Source organism: Magallana gigas, chromosome 9, assembly GCF_963853765.1.
Source record: "Magallana gigas chromosome 9, xbMagGiga1.1, whole genome shotgun sequence".
Classification (NCBI taxonomy): Eukaryota; Metazoa; Mollusca; class Bivalvia; order Ostreida; family Ostreidae; genus Magallana; species Magallana gigas.
Window position 1 is genome coordinate 24,458,658 of NC_088861.1, and position 25,617 is coordinate 24,484,274.

At 34.6% G+C, this 25,617-nt stretch overlaps 1 protein-coding gene across 1 annotated transcript in view; it reads right to left on the minus strand.

Moving 5' to 3' along the window:
- LOC136271259 (uncharacterized) overlaps positions 1-25,617 on the minus strand; it is a 129,989-nt gene that overhangs the window by 52,547 nt on the left and 51,825 nt on the right. The window lies entirely within an intron of this gene.

Below are 25,617 nucleotides of genomic sequence, written 5' to 3' on the forward strand. Positions count from 1 at the left end.
AATGTTTTAATGAGGAATAAACATTACTATTTTGTGATTTTTAATAAATGAAACAGATGTAAATAGTCTATGTCATTTGTAAAACTGAACACAGGAAGTACACTTTTTCAAAGCATATTGTGAAAATACTATACATAGAATTTCAAATCGCCGCATACAATCATTAGTTTATTTCCTTAACGTTAATTCCCATATGGTCTGGTGCTTGCATTTTCTCATTAAAGATATGCACGAAGCCTTTGAAATATACCCATGCTATCCTCCAAAAATGGAGGGTAATTTCACCCACAATGCAAAGTGACTTTCCATATATGGTAAAAATCAGCGGCCATCTTGAAATTGAGCTATCCTCCAAAAACGGAGGTTGCCTAGACCTGGTTAAAGACCACACCAGTTTTGAGTGGAATTGTAACTTTATCTGTAAGACTGAGAATTTCATCAATAGGTGGTCATAACTCTGTGCAAGATTGAGGCATATAATTTTGTACAGAAGCCACTGTCATTTCAGCTAGTTTCATTCCTAGGTGAATTTCCTAGCTTTGACAATTGTCTCATACTATTGTAAGCTACAGTGACTAGTGTGGGTATGGCACAACACTTTAAAAAAAGTTTTACTTAGTAATCATTTTTTACTTAAAATCATATTAATAAGTAATAGGTAATTACTTAACATTTACTTACAAATTTAAAACAATTACTGAACTTCATGTCAATTACTAAATAAAAATATTTTACTTACATTTACTTAATGTGTAGAAATGTTTTACTAAGTAATTCCTTTTTACTGATTATTGTTATGAAAAAGAGACAATCATTTACTAAAAACAAAACATGATTTACTAAGTAATCCCTTTACTGATACTTGTTATGATAAGGAACTATCATATACTTAACATGATTTACTAAGTTATTCCTTTACTGATATTTGTTATGATAAAGAACTATCATATACTTAAAGCAAAAAAAAGACTTACTATACAAGTATATTATGAGAGAGAGAGAGAGAGAGAGAGAGAGAGAGAGAGAGAGAGAGAGGGAGAGAGAGAGAATTTGCACACAGACAGGTTGTGCAAAACAATAGGAAATTTGAAAGTGACTAGCTTTTCAGAAATGGCATATATCTCCTTTGCTTTCAAAAAGGTATAATAGTGTCTAAACCGCTTATGTTGAATCATGAAGATTGAAGAATTTTTCGTATGCTGTTCAGTGTTTGTTTGTACTTTTACTTTTGTTTCAATGTTACGCTACGCGCGCGCTGATTGGTCGATCAATAGCTAGCCGCCAATTTTCACATTCGATGCTGCCATGTTGTCTGCCATCACCGAGATGGTAAAATGAATGAAAATAAGGGAATAAGGCTGTGCACAAGGTAAAAGAATGATTGTCAATGGAGTGTTTACTTTTGGAATATCCACGGCTAAACAGAGGACGAATATAAGTGAATGAATCGAGTCTCAACACCCAAGGCCACTGCATGCACCATCTCATGCATGATCATGAGCACGTTTTTGAAAAAGTAAGTAAGTAATGAAAATATATTCGTTGAATGGCAATTTAAACAGTTTTTGGAATATAAAACGAGAGACGGTGATCTTTTATAATGAGTTTAACAGTTTAAGGCCGTCCCTGTGACAATAGACCAATCCACACTTTACAAAAGTTATCTCCCTTGGCCGCCATCTTTGGGGAAAAACCCATATATTTCTCACAGTAGCCTTTGTAGTTTAGAGGATTGTAACTTCGTCATTTGACATTAGAAATCGGTTTCCTTTTTGAATTTTGATTGCCCCAAGTTGGGGCAAACCACACATTAAAGGAATAAATTAAATCCTAAGAGATTTCTTCACAGGACGCCCAAATATTTGGTTGCATAAAGAAGGGAAAGGTTGTTTTTTTTCCCTTTTGACCTTTGGGTTGACCCCGCAAAGGGGAACAACTTTTGCAAAGTGTGGATTGGACTATGCCGGGTGTCGAATCAAGCAAAAAGCTCGTTATTGACATCGTTGTGATGCATGAAAAAATAATATGAATTCAAAATTTATTTAAACAACGCCAAATTTAGATAATTATCATTACATAGTGTATAAGTACATTTTATATGACTTACATTTTTATTACTTAAATAAAAGAATACATGTTCTACTCACATAGTCAGAGTTAGTATTGCAAATTTGTAGCTATATACTGATATAGATTAATAGATGGAGTAAGTATGATATATGATAGGCTAACTTGTTTTTCTTATAAACTGCTTTAAATTTGAAAAAAAAAGTGTGCTTATATGAAATCCATTTATCTTCCCAATAGGTGTCTGCCCTGGTGACCGGGTTACACAGACCTAAAGAAAACCTTGCATGAACAACTAACTCGCAGATTTTATGATCAAAGTATTTTATGATACGAGTATGATATAATATGTATGTCATACCGCCTTTCAAGTTTGACAAACATGGTTTTGTTTTCTATCAGAATTTAATATTTTGATTATTACGCCTGTCACTGAAGCTTTTTATGATAGAAATACAGGGTAAGATTTATCAACACGTCTATAGATACGAAACGCCCAAGGAATATACATATGTACGCTTTTACGCTTGTCGAATACCTATATTATTGCATGATATGATTTTTTTCATTAATTTTTTTCTTCAGTCAACTGTGTACATGATCACAGAATAAGAATTAAATAAAACTTTCTGTGTTGTAAAGAGGGATACTATTAATCAATATCATAACTTTTCGCCTAACGCAAAAATTTATAATCTTGTATTTTCAAACAATATTTCATATTTCATTTAACTTTACCAAGTAAACGAATAAAGACACAATAATTAGATTTCAATGATATTAAAACGTAACACGAAACGTGTGCATCCAGTAAATTTTTTTCGGGGGTGGGGGGGTAGTATTTAGGTTTGTCGGGGGGGGGGGGGGTGTCGAGGCAAATTTTTGGTGATTTTACTAGTATGTAAAAAAAATCATTTTCTAAGGGAGGTGGGGACTCCATCACCCCCACTCCTGTACGAAATTTGAGTTTTACGGGGGGGGGGGGGGGTAACTCTACCCCCCCCCCCCCCCGTGTAGATCAACTCATGAAAAGAATGAGTGAAAATCATTTACAAAGCCAAAGAAAATTCTTAGATCTACCCCCAAAAAATTAATGAATGGTGACTGATATAAATATTTAATGGACGTTAATGAGTTATACTAACATTGTTATTGTTAGCAAGAACATTGATATTAAAGTATCCTAATCTACGACAGCTTACTGATCACAAGGGTCGATCTATTAAACTGTTCCACGATCTTTTGGTCCTGTTTTAAAGTTTTTCTAAATACTAGATAAAAATCGTGTTTTAAAGATGTAAACCAACAGAAATCGTGATACCAGTGGTTTTCTATACATATATACATAGGCGTCGGAACCGCCCCCCCCCCCCACTTTTTTTGGCAAAGTTTGCAAACCGCCCCCCCCCCCCTAGCCCCCCCCCCCCCCCCCCCCCGGTTCCGACGCCTATGTATAAAATATACAGAAAAACAAAACTTATTCTGTAAGGGAAAATATCATTCATTATTACTATTTTACGAGACAGTCAAGGCTTATAACCAAGAATATTGACATGATTTGAATCACTTTACAACGTTAATCATTAAACCAGGGTTCTTTTTTTTCTCCATTAAAAACTGAGACCATAAATCGTAAAATTTTAACCCGGTCACATTTTCATCAGCTTGGAAAAATTAAACGAACTTAATACTGATTACCTCAAAATAAAGCATATACTGAACATGTAGCTTCAATAATTATACCGGTATATTGATTGTGTTGAATATTAAATCAACCTACAGACTTCTGCTTTGATTTGGTAATTGCATGCTCTGTAAGTCTGCTTTTTTTCCTCTCCGAACAGAATAAGTCATCAATGGAAGGTTAAGCGTGTATTGGGTTTCAAAAGTCTATAGTGGGGTATGATTGAGTCTATGTTAGATTTTCTTGCTAGAAAAAGCCGGTTTTTTAAAAAAAATAATAAAACTGACAACCCCCCCCCCCTTTCCCTTGAATGGAATAATTATCCGCTACACTGATTTCAAATTTTGCTACAGGCTTATGAATGTCCTGTGTAATATTAGATTTTAAAAACGCAGCGAAACAGAACCAGAATCTAGAGATTTAGATATAGTTTGGTGAACTAAGCAGTGAAAGTCTTGAGATAAAAAAATGTTTTTCAAGATGTAAACAGTTTCAAACATTGTACAGAACTAATTGTGTACGAAAATGTAAGTGCACTTTGCTTAAAAAGTCTAACCTTTCCCCATATACATTTACTAGAATTAATAGTTTAGGAGCATAAATATTTATAAAATCTGGAATGCTTACACAATTTAAGTACGCTAGCCTGTTTGTTTAAGAAATACATTATATAGCCTTCATACACGGATAAAGGTTTTGCAAGTCCACTTCTCGAAAGAAATGAAATTGTCCAATTGCTTCATTTGAATTGATTAAGTTGGTGTAAATATTAATTTCCATTACATGTCTTGAATTTTGTATTTACGTGTTCACCCAACACAGTATTTACAGTTTGACTCCATACGTATTTCTGAACTTAGTATAACAGTGCCTTAATTATATATATTCACATCAGTATACTTTGAAGTTCCTTCTTATTTCAGACACCACTTTTAGATCGTATGAATATATAACATAAAATATTTTGATTATACGTAAAATACATGCATATTTTAAGGGTTCTTCGAAAAACAAGAGACCATCTTTAATCTTCAAATTCGAGCAAAGACATACAAAAGTCATGTACATGTATATAACAGTACATATGTCCCTGATTCGAGTTTGTAATATATCTTTAATTAATTGCAACAAAAGAATAAGGGTATGAAAACACTAATACAGTATAACGATAACTATGTAAAAAGCTGTTTTAAGAAATAAAAATAAAAGACATGGATAAATGATTAAACCAGCAGGCGTACAACTCAGTGTCTCGGCAGGCGTAAGCAGGGTAAGAACTCTTTGTCTTCTTTACAGACTGTGAACATTTTTAATAATATTTTTCATTAAACAGCGAATACAAAATAACCTTTTACTTCTTTTATCATGTATTTAGTTAGGAAACATTAAATATCGAAGAAAAAAAAATTATCTATCAGATAAACGGCAGGGCGTATAGATTTTCTCGGCAGGCGGTTGCATTCTGCGTAAGAGTTATCTACTTTCCCGATTTTCAGTAATTTTGTGTTAATTAACGAATTTAAAGTCAAGTTTTTATTTCTATTATCGTTTATTAAGCTAAGTGAACTAAAATATCAAAGAAATAATTAAAATAATCCATCAAATTAACGGCAGGCGTATACATTTTCTTGGCAGGCGTATGATTTCTTCGTAAGAGCTATCAGCTTACCCGATTTTTACTTATTTTGTGTTAATTAATTAATATAAAATCAACTTTTGATTTCTATTATCATCTATTTAGTTACAAGAAATAAAATATCAAAGAAAAAAGTAAAATAATTCATCAAATAAACGGCAGGCGTCTAGATTTCCTCGGCAGGCGTGTGAATTCTACGTAAGAGTTATCTATCTTTACCAACATTGAACATTTTTGCTAATTTTGTGCTATAAATAATCAATATAAAGTAAACTTTTTGTTATTATGATACTTAATTTAGTTAAGTTAAATAAAATATCAAAGAAAATATTAAAATAATCCATCAGGTAAACGGCAGGCGTGTGGTTTTCTCTCGGCAGGCGTGTTTTCCCCGGCAGGCGTCGGCAGGCGTGTTTTACTATGACCGGATCGGGGTCCGATATTTAATTCGGGGGGTATGTAAACATTGCAAAAAAACTGGGATAAATAAATAAAAGGGCTCTGACATATTAAAAAAACTACATTTTTCGATACAACTGATTCTCGTTTACACTCGGTAATGGTTGGTTGAATTAATTTTCATAGTCATAAGAAGATATTCCCGATTTTTTCTTCAATGGTAAATTCCTACCTCTTTCCAGACGTGGAGGTCGCCATTTTGAAAATGGCGTCGGCCTTTACCTGACCCCAAAACGAAGTGAAAACGCAGTGGCGGGGGCGGGTACCAGACTATAGGTAACTCGTGCACCGAAAAAAACTAGTCTATCCTGTTGACCTTGACACAAATGTCAGTCTTCTTTCTGTCGATCTGAACGTTACGTCAGACGACACTAAAAGCACTAGCGATTATACACAAGCCATTTTCCGACGGGAAACCTACAAGAGAAACTCTAGAATGAGATTTTTATCTCTCAGGAATTGATACTGAATCATCAAAACAAGGCATAATTTGTTCCAAGCTAAAAATAAGGAGTTAAAAAACACACATCGTCTTGTTTTCCAGTCGCTTTCATCGGTCGCAACTGGCAGCAAAAATCAACTTACCCCATCAACTCGCGCAACGTATGGAAGGTCGCGGATTCTGGCCTGACGTTATTTCTTGTCGCAGACTGCACAGCTTTCACGAATGGGAGAATAGATGGCAAAACCGAAGTGACAATGAAAGGTACCACCGACAACCCGAACGGTGGCAAGAGTATGACTTATTTGACATTGTGCCTATTACTAAAGTTACACAATGTATGGATCTTCACAATATCACAATTGTATTGAATGTATTAATATAATTCGTAATGATAGTTATTTTATCTTGGAATGTTAGAGGAATTATTTCATCAACAATGAGTTTGTCAAGGTTGTTAGACCAAACTCTTTGCGACTTAGCAATTATTTCCAAGTTGAATGATAATACCACTTGCATCAATTACGTGGGTGTTGCAGGTGCATTCCTGAGAGTTTTTTAAAATGTTATTAATTCAAGAATATCGGAGTTCGTTATTGACAATAGTTTCATTTGCAGACAACAGCAAAAGCATCTTGGGTATTTAATCGCTTCTTTCTATATGCAAGAAGCTATATGTTATAACGTGAAACAGGGTAGTAATATTTACTAATGTGTTTTTTTTTTAGATATCTCAAAAGCTTTCGATAAGGTTTGGAGGCATTGCGTCTCTGTCAAATTAAGCAAAATGAATGTATCAGGGAACAATTGGTCAATCATTAATGACTTTCATACAAACACAACCAGCGCAGCTGTTGTTAATCAAACCCATTAAAAAGGTTTTCCGTGTCACAAGGTGTACGACAAGGTGAAGTTCTGTCAACCTACTTATATCTTGTGTATATCAAAAAACCTGTTGTTAACCTGGAAAGGTCCTGTACAAATAATCGTATTTTAGTATAATCAGCAACTGCCCATCGCTTGCTGTTAATATTGCGTGTATTGCAATAACACCAACGGCTTTAATACGTGCTTTACGTCTCCTACGAATATTCCAGGAAGTGGCATTTTTCCTTCAATGCCCAAAAAGTGTACATTTTACAAGTCCGTTCCAAAGGTTCCGAACTGGATTTTGATTGTATATGGAAACTTGGTGATACAATAATTAGGGCCCCGCAAGGATTTGCGGGTGCCCTATAGTAATCACTCTGTCCGTCCGTCCTTCTGTCCGTCCGTCCGTCTGTCTGTCCCACTTCAGTTTTCCACACTTTTTTTCTTTGTGCATTTGAGGAATAATATGAAACTTGCTGAACAGCTTCAAAATGTTAAACTACAGATCAAGTCCACACTTTTGTAGCGTCTGATTGACATATTTTCGAGAAATTAATTTTTTATATTCCAATTTTTTAATGTTCGGGTTCGTTATCGGGTTCGGAGTGTATTGAATAAACGAGGCCAGTATGTAGTCAGTAATAATATCGTGCGTTACTTGTACCATTCCTTTTATCATTTCTAACAAAAAATAAATTCTGTAAAATAGTGTTAAACATTGTGTTGTAAATTTAATCGGCAGGGTTTTTTTTGTATTATTACAATCGGGTTCGTTGTCGGGTTGGGCTGTTTAACTGTTTCGTTTGATTCGGGGTACAGAAGACGGTAAGAAATGATATTGTGCATAACAGTGCATTGTTTTCACAAATTTTTACCAGCGAATACAGAATAGACTTGGCGAAATTACAGGAGATGAAATAAAGGGTATTACTTTACCTATTTTATATTTAATTTCTATTTCAACTATATAGTTTTAATTTCCTCTGTTCTTTTTTCTCTGATTAAAGCATGATATCTCGTTTACAATAGCTCTGAAATAGTTGTGTGCTTGGAAGCTTTCATAGAATAATACAAACCGGTAGGGGACGTGTATTGCTTATGCAATACTCTCAGAATGCTTGTTTATATTTGAAACATTTGCAAAAACTCTTTATTAGCTTTGCTTTTTTAAAACAAAGTAATGGTAATGGTAATGCATTACTTTACTCATGTAATGGTAATGGTAATGCATTACTTTACTGATGTAATGGTAATGTATTGCATTACATGTACTTCAAGAAAATCAAGTAATGGTAATGGTAATTTAATGCCCAAATTCATGAAGTAATGGTAATGTAATGCATTACTTTACAATGTAATTCGCCCCAAGCCTGCTTGGGGGTCACCTGTCAAGGCGCAAGTATGGGATATAGGGTGTTAGCAAGACCCTTGAATTCTATTCTCAATGCAACAGAATAAATAGATGATATTCTTACCTTCTCGCCAGGCTAGCTTTTTATGTCAATGTTCAGGTTAGGTCAGTCAGCAAGTAATAATTTTTACAATATTACTGTGTCTTATAATTAAAAAATAAAGTTTACATGGAATTTTTAATATACGTTTATTAGCATGATTGCAGTAATTTGAATAGCGAAAAGACAGAGAATTCTATTCTCTATTCGAATAGTGAATAGCGAAAAGCGAATAGAACTCTGAATGCCTTAAAAACCCTGTGGTTTAGGGATAATTATACCAGAGTCACACGCACACTTAATCACCAATGCATTTTGAATAAGTAGCAGGAACATGCATATTTTTTTTTCTTTTGACATTCCCGATTAACAGAAATTATTTTTTAGAAACTTGTAATCAATATTCTTAAACAAGAAAGAAGGAAATAAAGATAAATGTTTTCCGTGGTTAAAGTTTTCCGGGAAGTTATTATTATTAGATATTGATCTAATACCTTCCTGATATCTTCTTTTACTGATACAATTACATGGTTAATATGTTTCCCTCTTTTTTATCCTACTAAATGTTGACTAAATAGGTTAACCTTGTATTTTTATTTACTAAAAAGTATTGGTTTAAAAAGAAAATTTATATATTTGTTTATTCAGTAGAATATTCTCGCTTTATCAGCTGTTTGTACAGAACTATGAAGACGAAAAGAAAATAATATTAAATGTCAATGTTAAAAAATATTAATATACTTTTTAACATTGACTGGCCTGCCGGCCTGGAATAATATAGTAATATAATGAACATGCATCTTCCGACATTAATAGATCCATGTTATACATTCAGTACTACGCATAAACTGGTGATTATTAGTCCCCTACCGGTTTTCACCGGAGGGGACTATCCCTTTCTTCTGCGTCCGTCAGTCCGTCCGTCTGTCTATCCGTCGGTCCGTCCGTCCGTCCGTCCGTCCGTCTGTCTGTCTGTCTGTCTGTCCGTCCGTCTGTCCGTCCGTCCGTCTGTCCAACTTCAGTTTTCCACTGGGTTTTTTTTCTTATGCGTTTGACAAATGATATGAAACTTGCTGAGCAGCTTCAAAATATCAAACTACAGATCAAGTTTACACTTTTGTAGCGTCTTGTTGACATATTTTTGAGAAAATTGATTTTTTATATTCCAATTTTTTTATGTTCGGGTTAGTTATCGGACTCGGTGTGTATCAAATAAAAGAGGAAAGTATGTTGTCAGTAATAATATCGTGCATTACTTGGACCATTCCTTTCATTGTTTGTAACAAACAAATAAGTTCTGTAAAATAGTGTCAAGCATAATGTTGTAAATTTAATCGACAGGGATTTATGTATTATTACAATCGGGTTCGTTATCGGGTTGGTCTGTTGAGACTGATATTATGCATAACAGTGCATTGTTTTCACAAATTGCTACAAACCGGTAGGGGACGTGTATTGCTTATGCAATACTCTCAGAATGCTTGTTTTTCTAGACAGTAAACATATCTTAATTCAGAGCATCTTATGCAACTTCATTTCTTTTGTATGTTTTGTACAATGTACAGCACAAAATAAACATTCGAGACTCATGAGATTGCATGAAATTTCCATACACCTTATGCAACTGCATGCATTCTAGTAGTATTTCAAATATGTGAGTTTAAATGTTCTGGTTCTTTAAAGGATAATCATTTAGCTTATATATATTTTCAAATTTTCAGTTCAGCTAAAACAAAGGTCAAATATTACGTCATATAAATCTTTATTTCGTATCTGTTAAGCCACAATACAAATTTGAGTTACATCACAGGGGCATCTTGTCCGCTCAGCTTAGAAGCATTCTCAGGTAGTGTGTAGGTTCAAAGTTCTGAAAATCATGACCCCATCTTTAAAAATTTTCTTCGAACTTGGGTGGAATCATCCTCATGGAAGGAAGATTCAAAATTGTTCAAATGATGATCCCCGGGGGTAAGATAGGGTCAAAACGGGGGGGGGGGGGAATTTTCAAACGAAAATATATATGGAAAATCTTTTAACATTGTCTTCAAAAAATACTATTTGCCTAGAAAAGCTATCACTTTAGTGAAAGCAACCTCAGACAATGTTTTTTTGGGGTTTTTATTTCAAAATTGTTCAAATCAAAATCTTATGGAGCAGGGTGGGGCCACATTCGGGATCAAATTTTACAAAGGGAGGCATTTTAAGTATTCTCAAAAGCTGAGGTGTTAAGATACTTATTTTTACTTATATGTAAGCATTTAGAAATGTTTCTGATTTTTAAAAATTGTTTAGACTTTGGCCCCTGGACGATTCTTGGGCTTCACAAGGGGTTCAGGGTTAGATATAGGTTTATATCTCATACATGTACATGTATATTATTACTTATTAGGTTAGGTACTGACTCACTACGGACATATATTGGGTTGATCAATCTCATAGATGGCGAGGCGAAGCCGAGCCGTCTATGAGATTGATCAACCCAATATATTTCCGTAGTGAGTCAGTAACCTTATAAGTGTTTTGTTTTCCCGAGGACTATCAAGAGCCATATTTATTCACAAATAGCGATGATCTACGTAAAGCCATGTACAAGATGCCTAACATCTCGTCCAATTTAACTCATTTAAACTCTTCAAAATTTTCAATCTCACCTTTCAAATATTCTTTAAAAATCCTTGCTTCACCCATGTTTACTTACAATGTTTTGTTGCTATTCAATTTTAAATGTTTCCTCCTTTTCCTCTGCAGAGATTTGAGCAAATTTCGACGCTGCCATTTTGTTCTGCTCCGGACAAAACAATGTGACGCCAATATTCTAAGGGCAACTACTCTAATTTTAAAGAATTTCAAAGGGCAACTTCTCAAAATACTTTAAGAACTTAGGGCATGCGGTTTATGTATTAAATACTACGAAATGTCGAAATGAGTAAGCGAAGCGTCGACCAATGACGGCCATATTGCCTAATATTAATTCTCACAAAACAAATATAGAGATATATGAGGCAATCACGTGCTATATTTAAACCAATGAAAATGTGACATTTCAGTCCAAGGGAAAACAATATTACTTATTAGGTTAGTAACTGACTCACTACGGAAATATATTGGGTTGATCAATCTCATAAATGGCAAGGCGAAGCCGAGCCTTCTATGAGATTGATCAACCCAATATATTTCCGTAGTGAGTCAGTAACTAACCTAATAAGTGTTTTGTTTTCTCGAGGACTTTCAAGCGACATATTTATTCACAAATAGCGATGATCTACGCAAAGCCATGTACAAGATGCTTTACAACTCGTCCAATTTAACTCATTTAAACTCTTCAAAATTTTCAATCTCACCTTTCAAATACTCTAGACTTTCAAAATCTTTGCTTCACCCATGTTTACTTACAATGTTTTGTTGCTATTCAATTCTAAATGTTTTCTCCCTTTCCTCTGCAGAGATTTGAGCAAATTTCGACGCTGCCATTTTGTTCTGCTCCGGACAAAACAATGTGACGTCAATATTCTAAGGGCAACTACTCTAATTTTAAAGAATTTCAAAGGGCAACTACTCCAAGTACTTAAAGAACTTACGGCATGCAGTTTATGTATAAAATACTATGAAATGTCGAAATGAGTAAGCGAAGCGTCGACCAATGACGGCCATATTGCCTAATATTATTTCTCACAGAACAAATATAGAGATATATGAGGCAATCACGTGCTATGTTTAAACCAATGAAAATGTGACATTTCAGTCCAAGGGAAAACAAAAACAATTGTTTAGGATTTTTTTGAGAATTGAAATGCTCAACGTGTAATATGGCTATAATACATCCTGTTAGAAAAAGGACTAATGGTTATAAACATAAGAGTATCCAGGGGGAAATGTTTTTTTAATTACTACACAGGATTTACATGTATTATACTCCATTGTCTAGATAGTTTGTATTATGACTCTATTTAGCTCTAATTTTATCAATCCTATTGTTCCTCAGGTGAGCAATGTGGCCGATGGGCCTTTTGTTATTGATAAGTTCATATTCATTTCATAAAAATGAACCTCTTTTACTTTATTTTAATTGTTTGTTTCAAATCTGTGCCCCTCTCAATATTCAGATGCTTTACGAGACTTACTTATAAGTAACCGACCGATAGTAGAGTCGCTAGCTGTACATGTATATTGGCCGTCGCTCAGATGACAATGAATGTTCTTGTTAAGCATACGTTAAATGCCCCGCTGTTTCATTGTAACGACGACATGGAAGTGAAGATTTGTTAATAATATGGTTACAATACAAAAACATGGAAGTTAAACATAGTTTTTCTACAATACACGCGCTGAAAATATAAACAAACACGAGATTTATTCAGAGAGAACACTTTCTTTTAAAGCAGAACAAAATACTGATTAACGATGAAGATAATATTCTCATTGTGGAGATGATTTCTAAAGAGTGAACTAAATTTTCGTCAGTGCAATAGTACAGTACGCGCAACGTTATTTTTGCAATCCTATCCTAGCAATTGTATTGTGTATCAATCCTATCGTATCGTGCGTGTATACGGTTCTATTAGGCGGTAATCCTATCAGGGTTATCAGCATCGTCGGATACCCACGGGTGATCGCGTCTTTTACTTATGTGATAAGTAAAAGACGCGATCACCCGTGGGTATCCGACGATGGGTTATCGGTGAACTTTTTTATTCTTTATCCTGTCGTATTAATCGTTTTGTGCCTTTTCATAAGCAATTAAATTTATTTCAAAGTAAAAATTCATTTAGTTCCCCATATACGTAAATCTATCGAACAAGACATGTACAATAATTACAAGCATTTTATCGTGATACATAATCAAAATTAACCAATATTTCATATTAGTCACATCTTTATGCAGTGGAAATGAAAAATTAATGTAAACTATTTAAGTTTTCAGGAACAAGGAATTTCAAACATATGGGAAAAGAGTACCAATTCATTTCCCATGGAACTTAATGTTAACCTAAACATGCCAAACTGCTTTGCTATGTTACTTACAGACATATCCTTGGTAAAATCTGAAAGTTAATTTCAGGCATTAATAGAAAAGCACAAGGAATTTACATCGCTCTATGGCGTTTGTAGGTCAAAATTCAACTTATTTACAACTCCTAGCGATCTGCAGCAAATTTATCCAAGTCTCTAAAATGACACCCACCTCCTACTTTACTTTAACCCCTCTAATTTCTTCACTTTCTACAATACTTCCTCATTCCATCATTGAATAAAAACACTGATAATTTTACTTTAAAATGATCATTATTTCAACAATTTATTCAGCCAATAACATGTACATACGCCCTACCTTTTTCTGCTCGGTTCAATCTTGTATTAACATTTGTCTGATGTCAACATCCGTCAACACCTCAGAATAAGGCGAATTCGTGTTTTTCGTGAACTTTATACATATCTGTAATCCTGTGTGAAACATGAGTCCTGGAACTTCAGAGACGAATATTCTGTGCTCATCCGAGTACGAGGCTCTCTCCCGCGGCAAAGACAGTGATGAGAGTGGACTGAGTGAAATCCAAATGGATAAACTGTTTTTTTTATGATTGTAATACTGTAGAAGCAGAAATATTCGTTGAGGATTTAATTTCGTTATTTTCGTTGGCAGTATAAATCAACGAAATTAAATCCATGACGAATTTTTAACCAAAGTATTAATGAAAACAAACAGAAAAAATTATAACGAAATTAAATGCCAACGGAAATTTATTTGGCAAAAAAAAACACGAAATTTTGACCCAACGAAAATATGTGTTTCTACAGTAAATGAAATACAGCACTATAGCAAAAGTCTTCGCGATTTTTCAAAATGGCGGCCGTAAACAAGGACGCGCTTCGAAATATAAAGCTATTTAAAAAGTATGCAAAACTGACTTTCTTTTCTCAATATTTCGTGAGATGACCTTTAGATCTTATAACAGCTTGAATCCGACGGGAAATTGAAAGGTACAGGTTTTTAACGTATTCAGGGGCGATGTTTTGCAAAATGTCAAGTAAAAGATTAAAAAGTTCATCCTGGGTAGTGTTGTCTCTGGCAATGTTTTGGAGTGAGCGGTTTATTTTCAACCAAATGTTTTCAATTATATTAACGTTCGGGGACTGCTGGCCATGTGATTGAAGGAATGTTGTTATTAACCTTATATTTACAAGTAATCCTGGCTCTGTGCACTGGTGCCCTGTCATCCTGGAAAAGGTAAGGTTTATCAGAAAAATGCCTCGCTATAACTGGCCACAAGTGTTCGTCGAGTATGTCAATATACTTTGAGCAGTTGTGTTGCCATCAACAAGACACAGTCCCAGCACCATCAGAAGTTATGTATCCCCACACCATAACTGCAACTCGACCCTTGCGAGGGGGGGGGGGGAGGGGGGCGCATGCACTGAGGTAGATACGCTTCGTTTGCCTTTCTCCAGACATAACCTCTGTGATTTTCACCAATAACAACTTGCCTTTCGTCAGAAAATATTACTTTGTTCCAATGCTACTGTTAATCGTCGTTTCTCTAAACACCAGGATAATCGCTTTTTCCGGTTCACTTCACGAACAACCATACGTTTTCGCGCAATTTTTCGTTTATATCCCTGTTCTTTGAGAATAGTACATTTATGGACAGTCTCTGTTCGATGTTTCCTCTCGTTTAAATCCAATGTAATGTCATTTAAGGTCCTGTACCTGTTACTTTTGATCGCACGCATTATCAATTTTTCATCTCTGTTTACAACTTTCGAGTAACAACTCGTGGTAAATTTTCCACACGTTCCCGTTTAATATACTTATTCCAAACAGGTCGAACGGTAGATTCACTAATATTCAACAGCAGAACAATTTCTCAAGTTTTGTGATTTGATTTTCAATTACGATTAGATTTTTAACCTCATTTGTAAGTTCACCAGATTTTCGATCCATTGTTAAACTCCGTATGTTTACAATCACAAAGCAAGGTGCAGGCGACAGTAAATATAAAATAACGTCACTTCCTACCTAAAGATAACTCAGTAAAAAAAAAGAACAGATAACTCTAACTTTTCGTAGAGTTATCGCTCTTTTCCCAATCGAGACGCGCAAAGTAGGCCGACGCCATTTTGAAAAATCCCGAATATTTTCGCTATAGCGCTGTACAAGTACAAATTGAATGAGAGTGTATGTTTTTATAAACTAAACAGTGTAATGAACAAATTGGATACTATTTTTCAATAAGGGTGCATTCTACCCAGATTTAAAGTAATAGTGCTGAATTGACTGAAATGTCGATTTAAGATGAAAAAATAAGAATTTTTCATTGAGTAAATTAGCAAAAACTTGTATTCTTATAAATTAGTTAACGTTACTATTTGAAAAGCTTATAAACAGATCATCTGTTTTCTGACCCCCTCCAATTAATATAGGGATAAAAATTTACCAGTCCCTAAGTGGCAGAGCTAGCTTGAAATAATAGCAGGTGCCTAAATATTTTGCTACATATGCAAATCAAATCATGTAAATCATTCACAGATAATCAATAATCCCTTTTTGGGATACAACATAACAGCATAGTCTCTCTAGTGTGAAACAGCACCAACGATTTATAAGAAAATTAGAATTTGCATTCAGAAAAGGCTTTATTTGAACCATGCCAAAATTGTAAAAAAAAAACAAAAAACGACATTCCTTTAGATTTCAGCCCGAAATCTCCATCATAACAAGGGAAAAAAGGATGCCGTGTGACTGTCATACCAGATAGATATAAGAAGTTGCCTTCCAGGATGACGGATCTGGTAAATTGAGGGAGTAAATGGTCCTTCGCCCGGGAACTATCATCTCCTGAGAACAAGACAGGGGAAGAGGGGCTCTAACAGTGAAGTAGAAAAGTAAAGTGGAAAATCAGAAAGCAGTAAGTCAATTTTTGTATAAACTAAAATGAATAGAAATCACAGTTTTACATAACTTTTGCAAATGAACATGTTTTTACAAATTGAACATTTTATTGCCAATAAAATAGGACTCTTGGTCAGTAGGTCGATTTTGTCAGGTCTTAAAGGTGCCTCCATGTCACTACATATTTATTATAGTAATTAAACAAGTATTTATAAATCATACACTTCACTTGTATAAAAACAATTGGATTCAAAGCAGTTTATGTAAATGAACATTATTTTTAAAAATCTATAAAAAAAAAAAATGTACATCTAGTCTAAGGGGAGTAACTATTAAATAAATTAATTGTTACCATCTTCACAACAAACACAGCTACACAGAATGTAAGCATTAGTTACATATGTTGTAGAGCAGAGACAGATTCTAACAGACTACTACACTTTGGGAAGACTGGTTCATTTTTAACCAAGAGTTGCGGAACCATCAGGAGTAGAGAGCAAGCTTCAATGGATCTCTGGCCTGGCCACGGAGGAATGGCGAAGGCTTACCACAAGGATTTGGCTCTAATGCGACGTGTATCCCTTTGCATCAAAGAGACACAACTTCTTCACGGAAGTAGAGACCAGTGCACCTGGTAGAAAACCAGTAGCTCAAAATTACTCCCTTCTGGTTGGCCTGAGCCAAAAAACCCTCGGTAATGATGGAATGGGGAAAATATTGCTTTCCACTAACACCCCTGCTCCTTTCTGTCAAAAAAAAAACAGTAACAAAGTTTTGGCTCAAATTGAAACCCTGAATATAGTCGACATGAGTCACATTTGTCGCCAGTTGGTTGACGTCAACACAACTAGGGAACAGGAGTCACCGCAGTGCGACGGCATGTACAACAACCCCTTTTCTTCTGGGGTCGGTGTGAGACACAAACTATCTACTCTAGATCTGTTGCTGAGCTGAAAATTTATCGAAGTGGTAACAAAAATAAAATCTTCTCATAGCACGGTCAGTTAAGGGATTAGGCATCTGTTACATGTAACCACTGTTGTAGTCCAGGGGAGTGCTGCGAGGCTAACCTCCCCAAGCAGCATACAAATGGGGGCGGGGGTTACCTGGCCTAGGGAGGGAATGACCGAACTTCTCAGTGAAGACGGTACCGATGTTGAGGGAGTAACAAGACAGCTCGGCTGGTCGGGCTGCAGACTCCCCACTCAAAGATGGGCTGTGCAAGGTCAAGCCAACGCATTACCTGGATACTCGGCATCTCTCAGAAAGTATCAGGAAATCTTTTTAAAAAGAAATGAAAAGCTTTTACAGGTCATGCCCTGCAGAACAAACGTTGAGAAAACAAAACTTTTTCATTATTTTCTTCTCGATGCAGTCGATAGATGCCCAGCCGAAATAAATCAAGCATACGACTTGTATGCTGGTGATAATCATACAAGTAAGATGAAAAACAAGTTTTCATAAATTACAAATCTAGGTTCAACTTTTGAAAAACCTCACTCTTCAGAGAACGAGAACTTGCTCCGGTCCGTGCTTGCATCTCAAAGAGGCTATCTCCAGCTGTTCTTGACAAAACTTTCAAGGACAACAACTCTCAGAAGGTCGAAAGCTTCAAAAGATCTCGTAATGTCACTTGTACTCTTAACTTTGCGTGTAGTACTCATACTGATGCTCGCGCTTCAAAAAATGGTCCGGGCGACTCCATCTGCAGCTAATGTAAAGGCGTGGGTTAAGCCATCCCAAGTGAAAGCTCAGTCTTTACAAGACATTAACAAAATCATGAAACTAGTAAAAAAAATATTAAAAATCATCTCTGTTTAAAACAAAAGGGGTGGTTAAATATTAAAAAAACTTTAAAACTGTATTAAAACATCAAGAATAAATTAAATACCAGAAAAATATGATGTTCTCTGAAGCCTGAGTCCGAAGCAAAATGAAGAGGCATTCTGAGCGTAATTATTTCAAACTTAGATTTAACTGAATACATGTATTATAATACATATTATCCTATATGAACATGATAGAATACTCTGAGGATGGTGGGCCCTGCAAAAAAAATGGACTTAACAGTGTATCCTTTCCTGGTTCACTTCGTGTATCTCCAGGACAAGGTGGGCGGCGCTGATGCAGAGCTTCTTATGGCACAGATGACTGACCTCCAGGTTACTGTGATCAAGTCAAGCGCATTTGTGCCATAAGAACAAGCCTATGCACTCTTTCAATCTTTGATCCCTCCTCTGGCCATCTCACTTTTATAACTCCAATCCACGGGACAGTGGTGGCGCCTTTTCACATAAAACACCCCCTGGTCCCTTCTGAATTTCACTTTTTTCAAAAATGTTTAACCTTAACTGTTCAAAAAAAAATCTTCAATGTTACAATTTCAATAATACTAGATTTCTTATGGAACTTCATCTCCTTAAAAGTGACAAAAGGGCAAATGGGCTCTCTATAGGGAAAAAAGTACCATTCATTTTTCATCAAACTAAACGTTAACCTAAACACCCCCGCTGTTTTGTTATATTACATATACAATATCAAAAATATTTAGGATATAATTCATATTTATTTAAAACAAGAAATGTATTTAAATTGAGCCCGCTCTTTTCTGTGTGATATGTGATCACCGGTTGAAATGTTCTCGGCGATCGGCTAAGATGTGCGGTCAGTGAAAACAGTATCAACAAATGGTACTGTAATGTTTATCTGCGTAGACATTTATTTAACTTATAATATTATTCGTTTTAATACAATCTGATTATAATCAGAACTCCGATGCCCCCGTTTTAATGATCGTGAGCATCGAGATGAATCTACTGTTATCAATCCGGAAACGAAATAAAATTATTTCATTTTCAAGCAAATTAAGAACTCTCAAAATAAGAAAATAAACTACATGTATGGTACAGGTATGTTCTAGAGTTGTATGATGTGTATCTCAAAAGTTTTTATTTTGGACTCACCCACAATACCGGTGCGTATAAAGATTAAATGAATGAGACATGCTGGCGCGGAGTCTTGTTATGCCCGCACTTTCTAAAGAAAGTTCGGGTATATTGTTGTTACCCTGTTCCGTCCGTCCGTCTGTCATGTTTTACTTTCTCAAACTGCTCTAACATCTTATAAACCAGCAAACTGAACTCTTGGAGTTTGATTTGGAGTATAATGTTGTTTTGTAAAAAGTTTTCAAAAATTCTGTTAGTCCTGGGGGTCAAATAATTGGTAAAAAAACCTTCTTCCTCGAACTCCTCCTACATTTTCAACAGTAGACAAATCATCTTTTGAAATATGTTTTAGGGTATCCTATAGATGCGCAATAAGGTTTCGGAATTTTCAATAATTTTGTCCTGGGGGTCATTAAATGGCTGAAAAATGACGTGTTTTTTTAAACAAAAAAACTGGTTTCAAAAACGTCATTTTTTTGGCAGTAACCAAATGATCTTCTAGAATATTATTGGGTGTCATATTGAGGTGTGATCAGGTTCCAGAATTTTTTTTATTAAGGGGATCAGTGGGCAACAAAAAATGACGTTTTTTTGCAAAAAAAAAAAGTATGGTTCCCAGAACTCCTCTTACAACATTTGGAGTAGCTACGTCATCTCTTGGGATAAAATTGGGGCTGTCCTATAGATGTGCAATAAGGTTTTTAAAAATTTTAATTTCATCCAGGGAGTCAAATAGTAGCAGAAAATTGACGTTTATCACTAAAAAAAACATAGATCCAAGAGCACCTCTTATGATTTAATGGATAGACACATACATGTATCTTGGGATAGGGACTGTTCTATACATGTAGATGTGCAGTAAGGTTTTAAAAAGTACATACAGGGAGTCAAAAGTAGCAGAAAATTGACGTTTATCACTTCAAAAAAACATAAATCCTAGAACTCCTTTTATGATTTAATGGACACATCATATCTTGGGATATGATAGGGATGGTTCCATAGATGTGCATTACGGTTTTGAAAAATTAAATTTAACCCTGAGGCCAATTACCTACATACCTTTTGATGCCCTTTAAGGATCAAGAATATATATGGTTAAGGGGTGGGGATCTCAATCGTTTTCAAGATATTCGTACACTTCCTGTTCGAGGGGGGTCATGACCACCCCCGGGGCCCATGACCTACATACCGTTTGATGCCCCTTGACACAAGGAACAAGAATATATATGGTTTAAGGGTGGGAATCTCAACTGTTTTGAAGATATTAAAGGACTTGTTGTTTGAGGGGGTCAGGACCACCAACAGGGCCCATGACCTACATAACATTTGATGCCCCTTGACATCAGAAACATGAATATATATGGTTTAGGGGTCATGATTATAACAGTTTCTGAGATATATGGTAATTTCAAATTCCTGGGGGATGGGGATGACCCCAGGGCCAGATCTAATAAACCCTATATATTGCCAGTAACAGTCAATATATGATTATGAAAACCCTATATTATTATCTTTGTCCGTTTTCAAGTTACCATTTACAATAGAGTCTACGATTATTCCTATAAGGTTAAATGTTAGACCCCACACCCTTTTGAGACACCCCACCCCCCGAAAAGTGGTTGTCTAACCCAAAATGAAAAAAAATCAAACCAGGGTGCACAACTAGATATACAGGCCTACCATATCCTAGAGTTTTGTACAATTCTGTTCAGCCATCTCTGAGAAACAAGTTCAGAGCGAGAAAGAAGAAAAAGAAGAAGACGAAGAATAATAATACATGTTTTAAGAACGGTACAAAAACAATAAGTCTCCAAATTTCATACGGGAGACTTAATAATAAAGATTAAATAGAGATAGGATCATCAAACATCAATAATTTAAAGATAATTGACAATTTCTGATTCTAAGGGGGTCAGAATGACCCCTTAGAGTCATGACTTACATGCCATAATGATCTGATGCGCCATGATCTAGGGAGGAATAATATCTTTGGATTAAGGTGGGGATCTCAATGATTTTTATGATATTTGATAGTTTCAGGAAGAGCACTTTGGATCATGACCTACATACCACCTGAAATGCCTTGAACAAAAAAACAATAATATAATATGTACATGATATATGATTCAATTTTAGAACCCAGATATAGATCAATCATCTATGTTTTTTAATACTTCCTAGGTATATATACATGTATTAGTTTGTGTTTTGTTCTATACTATTCATGTTCATGACTGTAGTATGGCTTAGTCTTATTTTAAATTACATTAAAAAATTGTCAAATATATGACTTGGAACCCCCACCCCCAAACAAACTCAAATATAAACTGTTCTCCCCCCCCCCCTTTAATTGTCGAATGATCTATTAAAATCAAAATATAATTTGGGTGTCTAAAAACTTTTATAAACTGGTAAAAAATGTTATTCTTAAAGAGGCCGACTTTAGTTTGCACTGCGCATGTTTTTGCGCATTCTAATATAATACAGTTGATTAATACTTCTTATGAATTTTTTTCGATATCATTTATAAAATTGAACACAATAAACAAAATACAGATAAAAATATTTAGATTGTTAAAGGCAATTTTTATTTTTAACACGATTTTTACGTTGTGCTGTAAGGGAGCATTGCCATTGCGCTTTTTTTGACGTTATGATAAAATGAAGCTATGTAGGAGTACGTTATAAGAAATAACATAAAAGAAAAAGTAAAAATTGTACACTGTTGAAATTTTATATACAGAATGATGCTATCCTCGAGGACATTTTCCTCATTTTTGGAATGAATCCATTTTACCAATCATCATTCGTGATGATCCAAATATATAGCAAAATTTGGTGCATTTTAATATTTTGAGATGGCCCCACTAAAAACGAGAAGGTAGAATTTTGTGTTTTTTACATATAAGGTAGGAAATTATATTACTAATCATATATAACAATTTGAGAAAAAAAGCTATTGTAGTATTTTTTTAAAACTGCTTTGATGTGCGCAAAATGACAGTTTCCTATAGTAAATGTACCTCTATTTTGAGATGGTCCCTAAAAAGAACCAGACGGTCGATTTTCATGAACCTTCGCAAATAAACTAGAGTTGGTCTAAATTACACATGGTTAAAAAATAAAGAGTTATGCTATTGTAGTTTTTTCTGCAAAAAAACCCAAATCGGCCTCCTTAAAAAAAAATACATCTTGCATATTTGACAAATGATCTATTGAGATATATGATCAGAGATCATATTTCTACCCGGGGATTAATAACTAGTATTCATTGACTAGTTAAAATTAATAACAATAAATGATTCATATTATAAATGTTTTCACGTATACATTCACCCCCCCCCCCACCCCAATCTAACCTGGTTCTAAAGATTCATGCAGTCTTCTTTATACATTCTTACATGTGTTCAGTAGCAAATTTTAAATCAATTCATGATTGCTTTTTCTCTCCTAATGCACATTAACATTTTGGAAATTGCTTAATTCAATTTTTAAGATTTATAAACAAAATGTTGTATGCATGTGTATTCGCCTATTTAGGGCAATTGTAAAGTCCCTTAAACAAAGCAGTGACATCATTGGGCTAGGAATTACCCACATGGATCAAACACTACTGTAACATATTATGACTAAGATAAAATACTTTATCATTTCTAGTTCTAGAATGTCAGGGTGTCTCCAATGGGGCATAATCTATATACAATTTTATGCGCAATGACACAAAGAGCAAGAATAAATTATATAGTTTAAGGATGAAGATCTCAGATCTCAGAAGTTAACAAAATATACAGTGTATCATCATTTCCTATTTCATAAAGGGGGGGGGGGGGTTCAAGACAACACCTGGGGGTCATTAGTGTACTGTACACCATTTGCTGCATCATAATGAAATTAGAAGATATATTGTATTTTCCTAGCTGTTTCGTGGGGTCCGAACAGTCCCATAAGGTCATGACCTACATTGTATTTGATGCATTATATAATACATTAAGAAAGAAATACTCCTTCCTTCCTATTATAACTCATATACAAATTATAAGTGTCTACACTTACTTACATGTTATACACACATTTAATAAGAAGTTTGTTTATACGTCAGGGTCAGTATGGGGTCAACTCAAATGAAAAAAAAAACTTTTGCAACTAAAATGACAGAAACTTTACAAATGCGATAGGATAGGTAACCATGATAAGCTGATTCAAATATTAAAAGATGATACAGTATGCTGTAAAAGGGAGATCGCATTTAGATAGTGAAAGTAGAACTTATGTATCCTAGCATGTCATTATATTGTGCTACTTCTACTACATGTATTATGCTTACCTATATTGGTCAACATCATAATGATAATCCAATTAAAACACAATAATGAATTCCTTTAGCTGATCTTAACTAATCCATTTCTGCATATGGAAAACACAGACATGTATGTATACACGTGAACCCATCTAATCGAAGAGTTGGGTAAAACTAGTACCCGCTAATGAGACCTGCAGACCTGTGTTGTGTACGTAACTTCAGACAAAGATCAGTTATTTGTAACATGCGTGTATTTTTATGACCTATTCTTCAAATCCACTTGCAATATTTAATTAGGTAAATAACAGCTAGCTTTAAGGTGGTGCAGGACACCTGCATATTGTGATGTATACTTCCTATTGAGATAAACAATAAAGTATATTAAATATTAATTAAATATTTAACCACCCCCCCCCCCCAATAATGTTACCTAACATTGAAGCGCAATGGGTTAGAGCGTTTACATGTCTGTAAGAGCATTGGAGTCCAAGGTGTATTTTTGGTAATTTTACAATTGATATAAATGAATTTTCATGGGGGGGGGGGGGGGGTCTGGACCCCTCACTTTCACCCCATCTCTAAATCTGTGCATGTAGGCACACAGAAGCAAATCTAAAACCGGCAACTGCCATGAGGAGGGGGCATAATTTAATTTTTAATTTTGTTTGTAATAATTATATTGACCATTATACTTTCTATGACATGAAATGTTAAGATTATTGATTAACTGAAAATTCACTGCAAACAGTTCAACCCCAAATTGCACATAAAGTTTTGCTCATGTGTATTATCATATGGGAAGGGATCTCATCCTTCAGTTATGAAAATTATAATTTTTAAATGTATTACCGGAGCTTGCATGTGGTCTTCATTTTTAATTAAACTGGTACAAAACAGTGTTATTTAGGGGCAAACATACTGTCTAATGACAGCATCTAGTTTAATCTTTTTTAAATGAAATTTCCATTGGTTAGAGAGGATTCTTCCATATGGATGGGAAAGGGGTATTTAATCAAATTAATCGTTCAAAGTTTTGAATTTTTAAAATTGTTTGTATAAAATTGAATGTTATAGGAACGATTTTTAGATTTACTATATAGTTATTTTTGAAGTGTGAGCGGTACATTTATTAAGTCACGCAACCAAACATCCTATATCAGACGGTTTTTGTGACTACTTTAAATTACAAAGAACTATTGTAATGTTATGATTTGTTTAACATCAGTGATTAAAAATATTCTTATAACAAAAAATAGTGTGCATGTACAACTAACTTTAAAACACCAACATATGGTAAATTAAGACAAATTTACTTTGCGCAATTAATGTACAATGCTCTATGTATCCGTATTTTGATTGTTTCATCCCAAAATTACAGACACAGTTGTTAGATATAAGATATTTTAACAGAATTCACGTAGGCTACTTTAAGTTCCCAGCGTTTTTTCTGAAGGTTTACATTAGAGAATTAGCATTAATTCCTGCAATGTATGTTTTCACGTTATCTAAAGATAGAAATAAATAAAATTCATCTCATCGATTCAAGTCAAATACTCTTTCTTTTGCTTTTATGAAACTCCCCGTACAACTTTTAATTTAGAAATACATGTAATATTACAATAACATACTAGTGGTCGTTGCCATTTTTACACATGTTGTTACTTTGTCTACATTTGAACAATCATAAAGCACAGACTTAATCAATGAGAGTTAATAAGTTTTTGAGTTCATAAATATTATTTTTTCAATTGAAAAAATAATTTCAAAGGTCAATATCAATTTGTACGGGCTGTTTCTCTTGGTGTCCGTTTTTCACTTTTTTCATTAATATCTTTCGTTTCCTTACAAGCATCTGTCATGTTATATTATTTATGT